General features: G+C 44.6%; 1 protein-coding gene across 1 annotated transcript in view; it reads right to left on the bottom strand.

Annotated features, from left to right (window-relative positions):
* Nucleotides 1-16,737, bottom strand: part of KNTC1 (kinetochore associated 1) — a 3,090,908-nt gene that overhangs the window by 1,130,286 nt on the left and 1,943,885 nt on the right. The gene's annotated exons all lie outside the window — the stretch shown is intronic.

Genomic DNA, 16,737 nt, shown 5'->3' with positions numbered 1-16,737 from the left:
ATGCAGTCACCTGTTGTCTCAAGTCCCACAGGACCTAATGTATCTGGTTCAATATCATCTGCAAGGTTAACTGGGACATTGCCACCTCTCTCTCTCATACAGGTAAGGAGTTTTTTTTGGGGGGGGGGGTCAATGGGCAGAACCTATTCATCGAACCAGCACATTCTGGAGTGCATTACTTGCTAAACTGCAACTCAATAAAGGATAAAACTGCCTATTTGATACAGACTGCCCTGATAAATACTTCCCTGGCAGGTCAACCACACACTAACCTCAGGATGAGGATGACAAGTTCCAAAAATCTACAGAATGATTCTCTTCTTTGGCAACTCCCCCCCCCAAAAAAAGTATATCTTTTTAAGTTATCATTCAAGTTACTCATTCCAAAGTAAAGTTGCCAAATCCCAAACAGAGCATGTCACAAGGAGTGTTATCTTCTTTGGTTATCATCTGCTCACAAGGGCACTTGTGAAGCCAAGAGCAAACTATGCTGAAACAAATCCGAAAGATGATGGAAGAAGCAGATATGTAAAGCAAAGAAAAAACTCTAGAAAGAAACTCTTTTAAATTGCCAGTCCATCCCTCCTTTTATGATGGTGTTACGCAACATGAAGGAATCCTCCAAAGAAAGAAAGGTGGACTTGAGACTTCTGAGAACTTTCAGCCAAAGGCTTCCTCTGTAGGCAGAAGACAGTGCTACAGGATGAAAGCTTCACAAAATGAAAACCCACAAACAAGGTTACAGGTTTATTTATTTACTAGGACTGCCCAAATAGAAAGAGAAAAGCTCTATAAGAAGAAGAATATAGTACAATAACACACAGCAGAGAGTTTTAGAATAATACTCTACATAATAATGATACAATATAAAAAGTAGCATACAGTACCAACAGAATTTGACATCGGTACTACACAACAAAGATACGTCATACACCGCAGCACTGTATAAAACACAAGAAAAGATAAGTGACAGCGTAGCACGGTATAAAACACAACAAAGATACGTGACACACCACAGCACTGTATAAAACACAACAAAGATACATGACACACCGCAGCACTGTATAAAACACAACAAAGATACGTGATACAGAGCAGCACTGTATAAAATACAAGATACACGATACACCGCAGCACTGTATAAAACATAAAGATACGCGATATACCGCAGCACTGTATAAAACACAACAAAGATACGCGATACACTGCAGCACTGTATAAAACACAACAAAGATACGTGATACATGGCAGCACTGTATAAAACACAAGATATGTGATACACCGCAGCACTGTATAAAACAAAGATACGCGATACACAGCAGCACTGTATAAAACACAACAAAGATACGCGATGCACCACAACACTGTATAAAACACAACAAAGATACGCGATACACCACAGCACTGTATAAAACACAACAAAGATATACGATACACAGCAGCACTGTATAAAACACAACAAAGATACGTGATACACCGCAGCACTGCATAAAACACAAGATACGTGATACACCGCAGCACTGTATAAAACACTACAAAAATATGTGATACACCGCAGCACTGTAGAAAACACAACAAATATCTGTGATACACCGCAGCACGTATAAAACAACAAAGATACACGATACACCGCAGCACTGTATAAAAGACAACAAAGATACGTGATATACTGCAGCACTGTATAAAAGGCAACAAAGATACGTGATACACTGCAGCACTGTATAAAACACAACAAAGATACGTGATACACCGCAGCACTGCATAAAACACAACAAAGGTACGTGATACACCACAGGACTGTATAAAACACAACAAAGATAAGTGACACACTGCAGCACTGTATAAAACACAACAAAGATATGCGATACACCGCAGCACTGTATAAAACACAATAAAGATACGTGATACACCGCGGCACTGTATAAAACACAACAAAGATACGTGATACCCCACAGCACTGTATAAAACACAACAGAGATACGCAGTACACCGCAGCACTGTATAAAAACACAACAAAGATAAGTGACATACCGCAGCACCATATAAAACACAGCAAAGATACGTGACACACCACAGCACTGTATAAAACACAACAAAGATACACGACACACCACAGCACTGCATAAAACACAACAAAGATGCGTGATACACTGCAGCACTGTATAAAACACAACAAAGATACGTGATACACCGCAGCACTGTATAAAACACAACAAAGATATAAGATACACAGCAGCACTGTATAAAACACAACAAAGATACACGATACACCGCAGCACTGTATAAAACACTACAAAGATACGTGATACACCGCAGCACTGTATAAAACACAAGATACGTGATACACCGCAGCACTGTATAAAACACTACAAAGATATGTGATACACTGTAGAAAACACAACAAATATCTATGATACACCGCAGCACTGTATAAAACAACAAAGATACGCAATACACCGCAGCACTGTATAAAAGACAACAAAGATATGTGATACACCGCAGCACTGTATAAAACACTACAAAGATGCGTGACACACCGCAGCACTGTATAAAACACAACAAAGATACGTGATACACTGCAGCACTGTATAAAACACAGCAAAGGTACGTGATACACCATAGGACTGTATAAAACACAACAAAGATACGTGATACACCGCAGCACTGTATAAAACACAAGATACGTGATACACCACAGCACTGTATAAAACATAACAGAGATACGCAATACACCGCAGCACTGTATAAAACACAAGGATATGCGATACACCGCAGCACTGTATAAAACACAACAAAGATACGCGATATACTGCAGCACTGTATAAAACACAACAAAGATACGTGACACACGGCAGCACTGTATAAAACACAAGATATGCGATACACCGCAGCACAGTATAAAACAAAGATACGCGATGCACAGCAGCACTGTATAAAGCACAACAAAGATACGCGATACACCACAACACTGTATAAAACACAACAAAGATACGCGATACACCACAGCACTGTATAAAACACAACAAAGATATACGATACACAGCAGCACTGTATAAAACAACAAAGATACGCAATACACCGCAGCACTGTATAAAAGACAACAAAGATATGTGATATACTGCAGCACTGTATAAAAGACAACAAAAATACGTGATACACTGCAGCACTGTATAAAACACAACAAAGATACGTGATACACCGCAGCACTGCATAAAACACAACAAAGGTACGTGATACACCACAGGACTGTATAAAACACAACAAAGATACGTGACACACTGCAGCACTGTATAAAACACAACAAAGATATGCGATACACCGCAGCACTGTATAAAACACAATAAAGATACGTGATATACCGCAGCACTGTATAAAACACAACAAAGATACGTGATACACCACAGCACTCTATAAAACACAACAGAGATACGCAATACACCGCAGCACTGTATAAAAACACAACAAAGATAAGTGACAGCGCAGCACTGTATAAAATTAGAAGTTATGTACTCACCATAACGTTCCATCTGAGTAGGTGTATTCATTTGTCTGCAACCTGTGGGTTATGGATCCGATATCGGATCCGAACCGGCATGGTTTTCCAGCTATGGATCCAAGCTCTCAGCTCCTCCCCTCACCCATAATGCCCTGCTCTACCCTCATGACCTTAGATCGAGTTTGCCAAAGCAACAATACCCTAAAAAGGGTAACATAGAATATGCAGGAAACTGATAGGCCAGGGGGATAGGAGGGCGGGATGGTTGCAGACAAATGAATACACCTACTCAGATGGAACGTTATGGTGAGTACATAACTTCTAAATCTGAAGTAGGATATTCATTTGTCTGCAACCTGTGGGACAGAGTCCCCAGCTACCTGAATCTTGGGCGGCCATCATGGAAGGATATTCCGGAGCACCGCGGAGCCAAAGGATGCTCTACCCCTAGATGCAAGATCCAACTTATAGTGGGAAATAAGCGTATGAGATGAAGCCCACGTGGCTGCTGCACAAATATCATCTAGAGGAATCCTAGCCTTGAAGGCTGCCGAGGTAGATACTGACTGGGTTGAATGGGCATGAACACCCTCCGGTGCGGGCCTTCCTGAAGCTTGATAAGCCAATAAAATGCACTGTGAAATCCAGCGGGACAGAGAAACTTTAGAGATTGGCTTGCCCAAATTGAATTTTGCAAAGGAAATAAACAGCTGGTCGGATTGCCTATGACCAGCTGTCCTGTTCAGATAAAATCTAAGTTGCCTGTGAACATCTAGTGAATGTAGCTTATATTCACCTTTGTTTTCATATTTAGGGAAGAAAACAGGGAGGTTAATGGATTGATTGATGTTTGCTTCAGAAGCAATTTTAGGAAGAAAGGACGGGTTGGTCCTGAGGGAGACACGGTCCGGATGAAATACCAAGTAAGGAGGTTTAGCTGATAATGCTTGAAGTTCAGAAACTCTCTTGGCTGATGTAATGGCTACCAAAAAGGCTGTCTTGTAGGACAAGAATTTAAGATCCACCGTAGCCGCTGGCTCGAAAGGAGGGGCGGTCAAGGCCTGTAGGACCAGAGAAAGGTCCCAAGGAGGAACTGCTTGTTTTATAGGGGGCCTGAGAAGAAAAGTACCTTTAAGAAAAATTTTACACAATTTGGCTGACATAAGAGGATTAGAGTCATGGCCAATGTGATAGTGAGAAATTGCCGCCAGTTGTACTTTGACTGTGGAACTGCTGGCACCATCGTTAAAGAGAGTGGTTAGAAAGTCAAGCACTAAAGGGAGAGGAACCGTGAAGGGATTCAGGCCTTGCCGCTCCGCCCACAAAGAGAAACGTTTCCATTTGCTTCGGTAAACCTTTCTAGTGGATGGTTTATGAGCCGCCACCAAAATGGCCTTTACCGGTGAAGAAATACCGGGAGTCCTTATCAAGAGTGGAACTGGAGCAGCCAAGCGGTCAGCTTCAGGTTGTCCAGATTCGGAGGAGGAATGCAGGATGGATGGGATATCAGATCCGGGATGGGATCTAGAATCCAAGGAGGATTCACCGAGTGAGACCTTAGGAAGGGGAACCAGATCTGTCGAGGCCAGAATGGAGCAATGAGAATCATTCTGCAACCCACCCGAGAGGCTTTCTGAAGAACTTGGAGCATCAGAGGCAAGGGTGGATAGGCATACAGAAGACCGGGTGGCCAAGCATGCACCAGAGCGTCTCTTGGGGTACCTCCGGGAGGAGGTATAAGAGCGAAAAAACTGTCGCACTTGGTGTTTGAGGGAGAAGCAAAAAGATCGCATGAAGGGGTTCCCCACCGTGCGAATATGCGTTCCGCTACTTGACAATTGAGAGACCACTCGTAAGGGGTCAGAATGGTGCGACTGAGCTTGTCCGCTAGGATGTTGGACCGACCGGAATGTGCGTTGCTATTAGAAAGCGATTGGTGGAGATTGCCCATTCCCAAACTCTCATGGCCTCTCGACAAAGAGGGTAAGACCTTGTTTCCCCCTTGCTTGTTGATGTACCAGACAACAGACATGTTGTCCGATTGAATCGCAATTGTTCCCAAGGGAAGAAAGTCCTGAAGTGCTAGCAACGCTAAGAGCACTGCTCTCATCTCTAGAACATTGATATGCAGTAAGGTCTCTGAATCGTTCCACGTGCCTTGGACGGTCCGGCCGCAAAGTGCCCCCACCCGAGGCGGAGGCGTCCGTGGTCACCGTGGCGAGAGGGGGAGAAGCACAAAATGGGCGGCCTTTGTGGAGATCCGGGGAGTGGAGCCACCACAAGAGGGACCGCTTGCAAGCCTTGCTGATCGCTATGGGATGATGCATGGGGAGAGCAAGGTATGACCACTGTACTAAGGCGTCCACTGTAGAATGCGCATATTGAGCCTGGCAAGAGGAAGAAGTGCTATAGCCGATGCCATGGACCCTAGAGCCCTCAGGACCAACTCCGCTGGAATAGAACTTGAATGGAGAATGGCCCGCACCTGGAGCTGCAGATTTAGAACTCTGTCCGCAGTGAGGAAAGCTCGTAAACTCCTTGTGTCTAGCCTGGCCCCTATAAAATCTAAGAGCTGTGTGGGCGCCAGGTTGGATTTCTTTGTATTTATTGTGATGCCCAGAAAGGGAGCAAGATGGAGAAAGGAGTCTCGCGCCAATAGAAGTAGATGCCTTGTTGGGGCGGTAAGAAGCCAGTCGTCCAGGTAGGGAAAGGCCTGCACCCCCTGAAGCCTCAGGTGGGCCGCTACCACTGCTAATACTTTGGTGAACACCCTGGGGGCTGTGGTGAGACCAAAGGGAAGGACCCGGAACTGGTAGTGACTGGCTCCCAGCCGGAAGCGGAGAAACCTCCTGGAGCGCCTGTCCATCAGGATGTGGTAGTAGGCGTCCTTGAGCTCTATCGAGCACATCCAGTGATTTTCTCCCAGAAGGGGAGAATAGATTGCAGAGTGACCATTCGAATTTTTCTTTGGGGACTGCCAGATTCAAGAGAGAGAGGTCTAGGATTGGTCTTAGTTCCCCATCTTTTTGGCACTAAAAGAATCTGGAGTAGAACCCTGATCCGATCTGGTCTGGGGAACGGGCTGGATGGCTCTTTTCTTTAGCAGATGGCCAATTTCTGCCAAAGCAGCCTCCCGTTGTCCGGGTAGGTCGTCTGGGAGGGACATCAACTTTGGAAGGTGAAGGAAAGGAATGCGATATCCCTGGATATGATTTGGAGAACCCAGCGGTCCGATGTTATGGACTCCCATGCCGCTAGGTGCCCGAACGTCCCCGACTGCCTCCAGAGTAGAGCAGTTGGGCAACCTCAGGGTTGCTGCGGGCCGTTCAGAGAAAGGTTCCCTGGACCCGAAGTTTCTGGGAGCCCCTCTGCCTCTAGGGCGGCGTCCTCCCTGTCCTCCTCTGCCACGGAAGGACTGGTTGTCCGGAGCAGGCTGGGACTGCTGCGACTTCGGAACCACATCTTCTTCTGACCCTTTTGGTTCCTAGAATAGGGCCTCTGGGGTGCAGAGAAGCGGATTCGACGGCAGACAGCGTCTTCCGTCCTTTCGCTCCGGGTCAGCGTCGCGAACGGTCTTGCCAAACAGAGCAGAACCATCAAAGGCGTTAAAAGCGGCGCTTTGAAGGGCTCAGAAAAATCGCAGTGACGGAGCCAGGCCTGGCGTCTAGTGACCAGTCCTGTCCCGCAGCTGTAGCGGCGCCTTCCGTTGCATGGGAGAGTAGCCGCATAGAAGTATTTGTAACTGACCTAAGAGTGGCCATACGGGTGGAGTGCAGAACTCTGTCCTCCTCCGAAATGGACTGAGGGGCGGTATGCAGCGTATTCCTTAATAAGATCTCGCTGCATCCTAATGACATGTGCCAAATAGTTCAGCGCCCTTACCGAGAAGGTCGCCGAACTGAACATCCGCTTCCCCAAGCGGTCCATCATCGAGACTCCTTGCTCGGTGGGTGGACTGAGGACTCTCCTGAGCCAGTTCCCTCTTTGTGGCCGCCCGTCAACATGGCATCTACCGGAGGCCCCTTACTCCAATGGGCCCGGTCGGATGGCGGACTAAGGATCCTATCCGGTCTCTTGGGAATTGGCTCCACGGTGTCCGGTTCCTTCCACGCCCTGGTGGTAATAAGGTCCACCAGGGGTCGGCAGGGGACACCCAAGAGGTAAACGGGCCCGTTCAAATGCCTCCAAGAACACGGACTCGTCCGAGGAAGACTTGGGGGCAGACCACCCCCTTATACGGAGCATTTCCATGATGTCTCCAAAGGAGACATCCTCGAGAGGTGACCGTGGGGAGCCTTCCCTTCCTCCAAGTCCGTGTCTTCTGTGAGAGACTCGGGAGTCAATGTGCCTCCTTTTGCACGTATGCTTGAGGGACCTCCTCTGGGGGCTGTCAGAGGAGTCCTCGCAAGCAGCAATTTGCTCCATAGGAGCAACTTGGGGCACAGAGCGGGCTGTCCCTGGGCCGGATGGTGCAAGCCTGGCCCAGTGCAGAGGGAGCGGGGCGGAGCCGAACAAGTGCCGGGGTCCGGAGACCCTCAACAGAGCCCTCTCCACTACATCAAAAGCCGAAGGAGCCGACCTCGACCAAAGGATCCGACAATCGGCTCCCCTCGGATCCGAGTGGACGGAGCGGCGCGGCGCTCGGATCCGAAGGGACAGTGCGCTCCGACACAGACGGCGCCGAAGGAGCACTGATCCCCCCGGATCCGAAGCTCGGATCCAGGCTCCGAGAGGTCGGGTCCGACGCACTCGAGGGCAGGGTCGGATCCGAAGTACCAAGTACTATCGGCGCCGACCCACCCCCGGCCCCGAAGCTGCTCGGCTCCAGCTGCTCCGAACCCGGATAGCGGGTCGGAGAAGGAGCAATAGGCTTAAAAAAGGGTGTTGAGCTCCCCCCCGGAGGGGGGGGAGGCAAGAGCACTCCCATCTGCATCTGGGCCTGGATGAACCTTCTCATCATCCGGTCCAGATCAGCATCAGAAAGGCTATGTGTAGATCTCGCTATCAAAGAGGGAAACCTAAACTTTCACTCAGAATTACACAAAAAAGTTAAAATTTTCTGTATTAACAGGTAATAAATCACCACTTAGCTGAGAGCTATGAATGCAAATCCAGTCACCAGCGCGGCAAACGAGATCTGAGGTCATGAGGGTAGAGCAGGGCATTATGGGTGAGGGGAGGAGCTGAGAGCTTGGATCCATAGCTGGAAAACCATGCCGGTTCGGATCCGATATCGGATCCATAACCCACAGGTTGCAGACAAATGAATATCCTACTTCAGATCACAAGATACGCGATACACCGCAGCACTGTATAAAACATAAAGATACACGATACACCGCAGCACTGTATAAAACACAGCAAAGATACATGATACACTGCAGCACTGTATAAAACACAACAAAGATATGTGATACACCGCAGCACTGTATAAAACACAAGATATACCGCAGCACTGTATAAAACACAACAAAGATGCGCAATACACCGCAGCACTGTATAAAACACAACAAAGATACGTGATACACCGCAGCACTGTATAAAAGGGATACTTAGTACAGCACAAGAGTGGGTTACATAATGCAGCAAAATGGTACATGGAGTAGGATGGCTTTTACAGAGACAACACATTCAGTTTACACGGCATGATGAAGAGGAAGGATGAGAAGTTAGGGTAATTAGCATCAAGCAGAGTAAACTGACAGTGAAATTGTACATAGCCAGGAAGTAGTAGCTGAAAGCTATGCGAAGATTTTGCAACGGTACACGAGACAACATGATTTGATAGCTGACAAAAAGGGTGAGCAAATTTAGTAAGTTGCTGAAGGAAATGGAAATGGGGAACTGGGGATGGCAAGAAACTGTTGCTATTGTATGCATGTAAGGGAAGACAGTATTGTCTTAAATCATTCACGTAAGGGACGCTGCATGTACAGCTGAATAAAGCAGATAGTATTGTCTCAAATCATTCATGTAAGGGACGCTGCATGTACAGCTGAATAAAGCAGATAGATAGTATTGTCTTAAATCATTCATGTAAGGGACGCTGCATGTACAGCTGAATAAAGTAGATAGATAGTATTGTCTTAAATCATTCATGTAAGGGATGCTGCATGTACAGCTGAATAAAGCAGATAGATAGTATTGTCTTAAATCATTCACGTAAGGGACGCTGCATGTACAGCTGAATAAAGCAGAGAGATAGTATTGTCTTAAATCATTCATGTAAGGGACGCTGCATGTACAGCTGAATAAAGCAGATAGATAGTATTGTCTTAAATCATTCATGTAAGGGACTCTGCATGTACAGCTGAATAAAGCAGATAGATAGTATTGTCTTAAATCATTCATGTAAGGGACTCTGCATGTACAGCTGAATAAAGCAGATAGATAGTATTGTCTTAAATCATTCACGTAAGGGACGCTGCATGTACAGCTGAATAAAGCAGATAGATAGTATTGTCTGAAATCATTCACGTAAGGGACGCTGCATGTACAGCTGAATAAAGAAGATAGATAGTATTGTCTTAAATCATTCATGTAAGGGACGGTGTATGTACAGCTGAATAAAGCAGATAGATAGTATTGTCTTAAATCATTCATGTAAGAGACGCTGCATGTACAGCTGAATAAAGCAGATAGTATTGTCTTAAATCATTCATGTAAGGGTCGCTGCATGTACAGCTGAATAAAGCAGATAAATAGTATTGTCTCAAATCATTCATGTAAGGGACGCTGCATGTACAGCTGAATAAAGTAGATAGATAGTATTGTCTTAAATCATTCATGTAAGGGATGCTGCATGTACAGCTGAATAAAGCAGATAGATAGTATTGTCTTAAATCATTCACGTAAGGGACGCTGCATGTACAGCTGAATAAAGCAGAGAGATAGTATTGTCTTAAATCATTCATGTAAGGGACGCTGCATGTACAGCTGAATAAAGCAGATAGATAGTATTGTCTTAAATCATTCATGTAAGGGACTCTGCATGTACAGCTGAATAAAGCAGATAGATAGTATTGTCTTAAATCATTCATGTAAGGGACTCTGCATGTACAGCTGAATAAAGCAGATAGATAGTATTGTCTTAAATCATTCACGTAAGGGACGCTGCATGTACAGCTGAATAAAGCAGATAGATAGTATTGTCTTAAATCATTCATGTAAGGGATGCTGCATGTACAGCTGAATAAAGCAGATAGATAGTATTGTCTTAAATCATTCATGTAAGGGATGCTGCATGTACAGCTGAATAAAGCAGATAGATAGTATTGTCTTAAATCATTCACGTAAGGGACGCTGCATGTACAGCTGAATAAAGCAGAGAGATAGTATTGTCTTAAATCATTCATGTAAGGGACGCTGCATGTACAGCTGAATAAAGCAGATAGATAGTATTGTCTTAAATCATTCATGTAAGGGACTCTGCATGTACAGCTGAATAAAGCAGATAGATAGTATTGTCTTAAATCATTCATGTAAGGGACTCTGCATGTACAGCTGAATAAAGCAGATAGATAGTATTGTCTTAAATCATTCACGTAAGGGACGCTGCATGTACAGCTGAATAAAGCAGATAGATAGTATTGTCTGAAATCATTCACGTAAGGGACGCTGCATGTACAGCTGAATAAAGAAGATAGATAGTATTGTCTTAAATCATTCATGTAAGAGATGCTGCATGTACAGCTGAATAAAGCAGATAGTATTGTCTCAAATCATTCATGTAAGGGTCGCTGCATGTACAGCTGAATAAAGCAGATAGATAGTATTGTCTTAAATCATTCATGTAAGGGGCGCTGCATGTACAGCTGAATAAACAGATAGATAGTATTGTGTTAAATCATTCATGTAAGGGACGCTGCATGTACAGCTGAATAAAGCAGATAAATAGCATTGTCTTAAATCATTCATGTAAGGGACGCTGCATGTACAGCTGAATAAACAGCTAGATAGTATTGTCTTAAATCATTCATGTAAGGGACGCTGCATGTACAGCTGAATAAAGCAGATAGATAGTATTGTCTTAAATCATTCATGTACGGGACGCTGCATGTACAGCTGAATAAAGCAGATAGTATTGTCTTAAATCATTCATGTAAGGGTCGCTGCATGTACAGCTGAATAAAGCAGATGGGTAGTATTGTCTTAACATATGAATTCTGTTACGTTATTTAAACATCTTACGATATCTCCGTAACCTTTCAGAAGCCACACACTGCCAAGCAGCATTTTCTTCATACAGCTATGAGTTTACATATGAAGCTAAGCAGTTGTAGCTATGTCACGTGAGATACTCAGGGAAATATGAACAGGATTACACTAGAAATGCTTTATAAACATTAAGCAGTTCTAGCTATGTCACATGAGATACTCAGGGAAATATGAACAGGATTACACTAGAAATGCTTTATAAACATTAAGCAGTTCTAGCTATGTCACGTGAGATACTCAAGGAAATATGAACAGGATTACACTAGAAATGCTTTATAAACATTAATCAGTTCTAGCTATGTCACGTGAGATACTCAGGGAAATATGAACAGGATTACACTAGAAATGCTTTATAAACATTAAGCAGTTGTAGCTATGTCACTTCAGATACTCAGGGAAATATGAACAGGACTACACTAGAAATGCTTTATAAACATTAAGCAGTTGTAGCTATGTCACGTGAGATACTCATGGAAATATGAACAGGATTACACTAGAAATGCTTTATAAACATTCAATACGTCTGCATGTGCACTAGACACAGGTTAAATAACAATACAGTTGTATTGGCCATTGTGTAATCTTTAAGATGACATCTTCTAAGACTTCGTATGCAGTATAGTTCTGGAACTATTAATCCAAGTATGAACAAGCAATATTTAACAACAGGTCAGGAAGGTACAACTATGGAAATGCCTGGAGGCGTCACAAAGTTTTAACAAGTTAATTGAAGGAAGACCAGCACAATGCCCTCAAAGATACTATAAAATGCCATTTTAATAGCCACCAAATCCTCAACACTTCTATACAATATCTACCGTTGGGAAACTTCTTGGGAAAATCATACATAATCAGCTCTCAACATACAATATCACCTCCTCTCTTAAAAACATAATGGCTTCAGGTTAGGAAGGATCACAATGGCTGCTCTGTGAACCCTTATTGACTGCCCACCTGGACAAAGACATTACAGCTTCCCTTTTCATTAATGTTATCTGAGACTTTGACATAGCGGACCACAATATCCTTCTTTCTCATTTGACCAAAACAGGAATCAACCCACTGGCTACTGCCTGGTTAAGAGAATTCCTCATCATGAAATCTTTTAGTGTAAAGATCAGACCTTCCATGTGTATGGAAGCAACCATGCATACAGGTGTTCCACAAAGGTCAATCCTGGCTCTACTACCCTTCTTATAAACAAAAGTTTCTGTGGCCTCCTCCTCCTTCCTATACTTTGAGGGCATGTTAATTTATTAGTCCAGCCCAAACCATCTTGACCTACAGAACTACCTCCAAAGTGATATGCAATATGTCATAGGGCTCAATTCCAAAAAAAAAAAAAAAAAAAACTAATTAATAAATTAAAAAAAAAATGAAAATGATGTTTTAGGCACCACTACAAGGTCTAAAACACCAAATACATTTAGTATACAAGACCAAAACAATCACCCAACTAAAACCATCTCAGTGTTCTAGTACCCTGGCATTTAGCTGGATCCAATCCTAAGGATCCACTTTCACATTGAAAAAAAATAAAATAGGTAAAAAATCAGACATCTACTACTCCGGGACTAGAAGATACCTCACTTCCTATCTTTGTCTGCTAGATCCAGTGTAAATAAGGATATCTATCCTATTTGCCCAGATGGATGACAGACTACCTCTAGTAGCGGTAGTTTCTAACAGGAATACGATCATCTTTCAGCCAACCTACAACAAAATTCGCTGATTAATTAACAGCTCCCCTGAAACAGATCACTACTGCATCTCTATCAAGAAATCCAACTGCCTTGTCATTAAACAGATAACTGACCTTCTCTGCCAAATTCATCCCCTATTACAACTTCAGGAGTCACTCCCACTCAGGTCCAGCTCTTCAAACATACAGAACAAATTTTCAGTGCACCAGTCATGGTTTCTCTCTTCTACCCCCAAACTATAGCAAACTCTCCCTCCAAAACTAAAAGGTCACCTCCTCCTCTAAATTCAGACCCTAACACAGAGACAAAGAGTTATGTACTTACTATAACTTGGAATCTAGCCTATCCAGTGTCATTATTCATCACGGATGAGTCTTGGCCTCGGATCTGAGCCGGCAAAGTGAGCGACAGCTCCTGACCTTGAGCTCCTCCTTTCCCCTTACTTCCTGTTACCCATAATCCTCAAATCAGGTTTGCTAGATAACTATCCAGGCAGGGGACACTGTCCTCACCCAGGGACAGCAGAACTCCAAGACTCCCCTGGTCAGCAGGAGGAGGGTGACAGAGGGTGGGAACGTGATGAATAATGACAGTGGATAGCAGAGATTCCAAGTTATGGTAAGTACATAACTCTTCATCCGATGCTACCCATGTCATTATTGATCATGGATGGGTCAGAGTCCCCAGTTACCCAAAGTCCTGGGAGGTCTCAAGGAAGGACATGCTGGAGCACAGAAGAACCCAATGAGGCTCTACCCCCTACATACCAAATCCAACTTGTAGTGTGTTAAAAAGGTATGGGGGCTTGACCAAGTGGCAGCAGCACAAATGTCATCTACGGACGTCCTGGTCCAGAACGCCGAAGACAAAGCCACTGACCTTGTAGAATGAGCTTTTATAGGTCTGGGAAGATCCCTGTGATTGCTTTCGTAAATGTGAACTATACAAGAAGTTATCCAACAAGTAACTGACACTTTGGAAATGGCCCTGTCTCTCCTGGCCTGGGAAAAGGCTACAAAAAGCTGGCCCGACTTTCAAAAATCCTCGGTCCTCTTTAAATAGAAACATAACTGCCTATGGACATCCAGGCAATGTAGTTGATGCTCCCCTTTGTTTGAGAAGTTGAGAAAAAAAACAGGGAGCTGGATATACTGATTTAGGTTAGTTTCCGAGCTTCTTTTGGAATGAACGAAGGATTGGTTCTAAGAGAGACCCTATCCTTGTGAAAAATCATGAAGGGAGGTTTTATGCAAACAGCTTGTAATTCAGAAACCTTCTTGGCAGAGGTAAATAACACCAAAAAAAGCCATCTTCCATGATAAAAGCTTAATATCAGACTTTGCAGCAGGCACGAAAGGAGGTTCTGTCAAGGACTGCAGCACCAAACTAAGATCCCAAGGAGGAGACGGATCTTTGAAGGGAGGCCTGAGCAAGAAAACTCCTTTGAGAAAGGCCTTGCATAGTCTAGAAGAAAACATGGGGCTATCACTTAGGTGGAAGTTGGAAATAGCTGCCAAATGTAGCTTAATCGTTGAGAAGCTTGCCCTTTTTTGGAACAGAGAAGAAGGGAAAGATAGGATGTCCAGAACTGGAGCAGAAAAGGGATCAATGTCCCTTTGACAAGCGCAGAGAGAGAACCTCATCCATTTGCTGGAATAAACCTTTTTAGTGGAAGGCTTCTAAGATGCCAAAATAATGTCCTTCAAAGGAGAAGGCAACTTGGCCTGGCTGACTCTCACTGGAATTGGACGTATCAAGCTGTCAGTCACAGGAATGTCAGGTCAGGAAGGGGAAGTCCCCATGGGTGGGAAATTAGATCCTGGATTGGATTCAATATCCAAGGTGGATATTTCAGATGACACCAGAGGAGGGAGAACGTTTGACAAGGCCAGAAGGGGGCTATAAGGATGAGGTAAGGGCTTTCTGTAGAACTTTGGGAATGAGGGGAGTTGGGAGATAGGCATAGAGGAGTCCCGGCGGCCAATTGTGAATCAGAGCATCCCTGGGTGATCCCCAGTACGGGGATCAAGGCAAAGTATCTGTTGCATTTGTGACTGGCTGGAGATGAAAACACATCACAGCATGGAGATCCACATAGATCAAAGATCCGTCTTGCCACTGACTGTTTCAGGGACCACTCGTGGTGACTTGGGATAAACCTGCTCAGTTTGTCTGCTAGCACTGTAATCACCAGGGATATGCGTTGCAAGAAGAAAGTGTCCGGAGGCCATCCGCCATTCCCACACTCTCATGGCCTCTCTGCACAGTGGGTAAGATCGTGTCCTCCCCTTGCTTGTTGATGTACCACACTACTGCTATGTTATCTGCCGAATTGCTACAGTCCCGAGAGGAAGATGGTCCTGGAAGACTTGCAACGTTAGTAGGACCGCTCTCATCTCAAGGACATTGATGTGCAACTTGGTCTCTGAGGGGGGACCATGTGCCTTGGACTATCCTTCCCTGGAAATCCCCCCCACCCCAACAGGGAGGCATCCGTGGTTACCGTGGCTTGAGGTTGAAGAGGACAAAAGGGCCTCCCTAGAAGAAGATCCTTGGATCAGATCTACCAACTCAAGTGACACCTGCAGATCTGAGATATTTGGATTGGTGTGGACATAGGGTGAAGATGAGCTGACCACTGCACTGCTAGGGTCCACTGAAGCATTTGCATGTGATACATGACAAGGGGAACCAACTGAATTAGCTGTCGCCACTGATCTAAGGACCTGAAGAATGAGATGGGAAGGAACACTGTCCCAATCCAGTAGGAGAACTTGCTTCCAGATTGCATCGACAGAGCTGCAGTCTGACTCAGTGCCCAGAAAAACTATGAATTCCAGCCTCTGACATGGAGGAAGGTGTGACTTGGGCAGGGTGGTGGTAATGCCCAGATCGTGAAATATGCTCAGAAAGAAGTCTGTGGCTAGTGAAAGAATATGCTTTGTGGGAGCTGTAAGAAGCCAATTGTCTAGGTATGGGAAAACCTGAAAACCCTGCAGCTGGAGATGGGCTGCTACCACTGCCATACATTTGGTGAACACCCGGGGGGCTGAGGTGAGACCAAAGGGCAGGGCTCTGAACTGATAATGATTGGCTGCCAGCTGGAAGCACAGAAATCTCCTGGAGCACCTGTCTATCTTTATGTGACAGTATGCATCTTTGAGATCCATCGAGCACATCCAGTCGTCCTTGCGCAGAAGTGGAAGAATGGACTGAACAGTGACCATCCAGAACTTCAATTTCTTGAACAATAAATTCAGCTTGAGGTCCAGAATGGGACGCAGGTCCCCTGGTTCTTTTGGGCACTAAAAAGATGCGAGA

The sequence above is a fragment of the Protopterus annectens genome, chromosome 4.part0, assembly GCF_019279795.1.
Source record: "Protopterus annectens isolate FY-2018-M chromosome 4.part0, PAN1.0, whole genome shotgun sequence".
Classification (NCBI taxonomy): domain Eukaryota; kingdom Metazoa; phylum Chordata; order Ceratodontiformes; family Protopteridae; genus Protopterus; species Protopterus annectens.
Note: the sequence above shows the minus strand (reverse complement) of the source record. Positions and strands in the feature narration are given on the sequence as shown.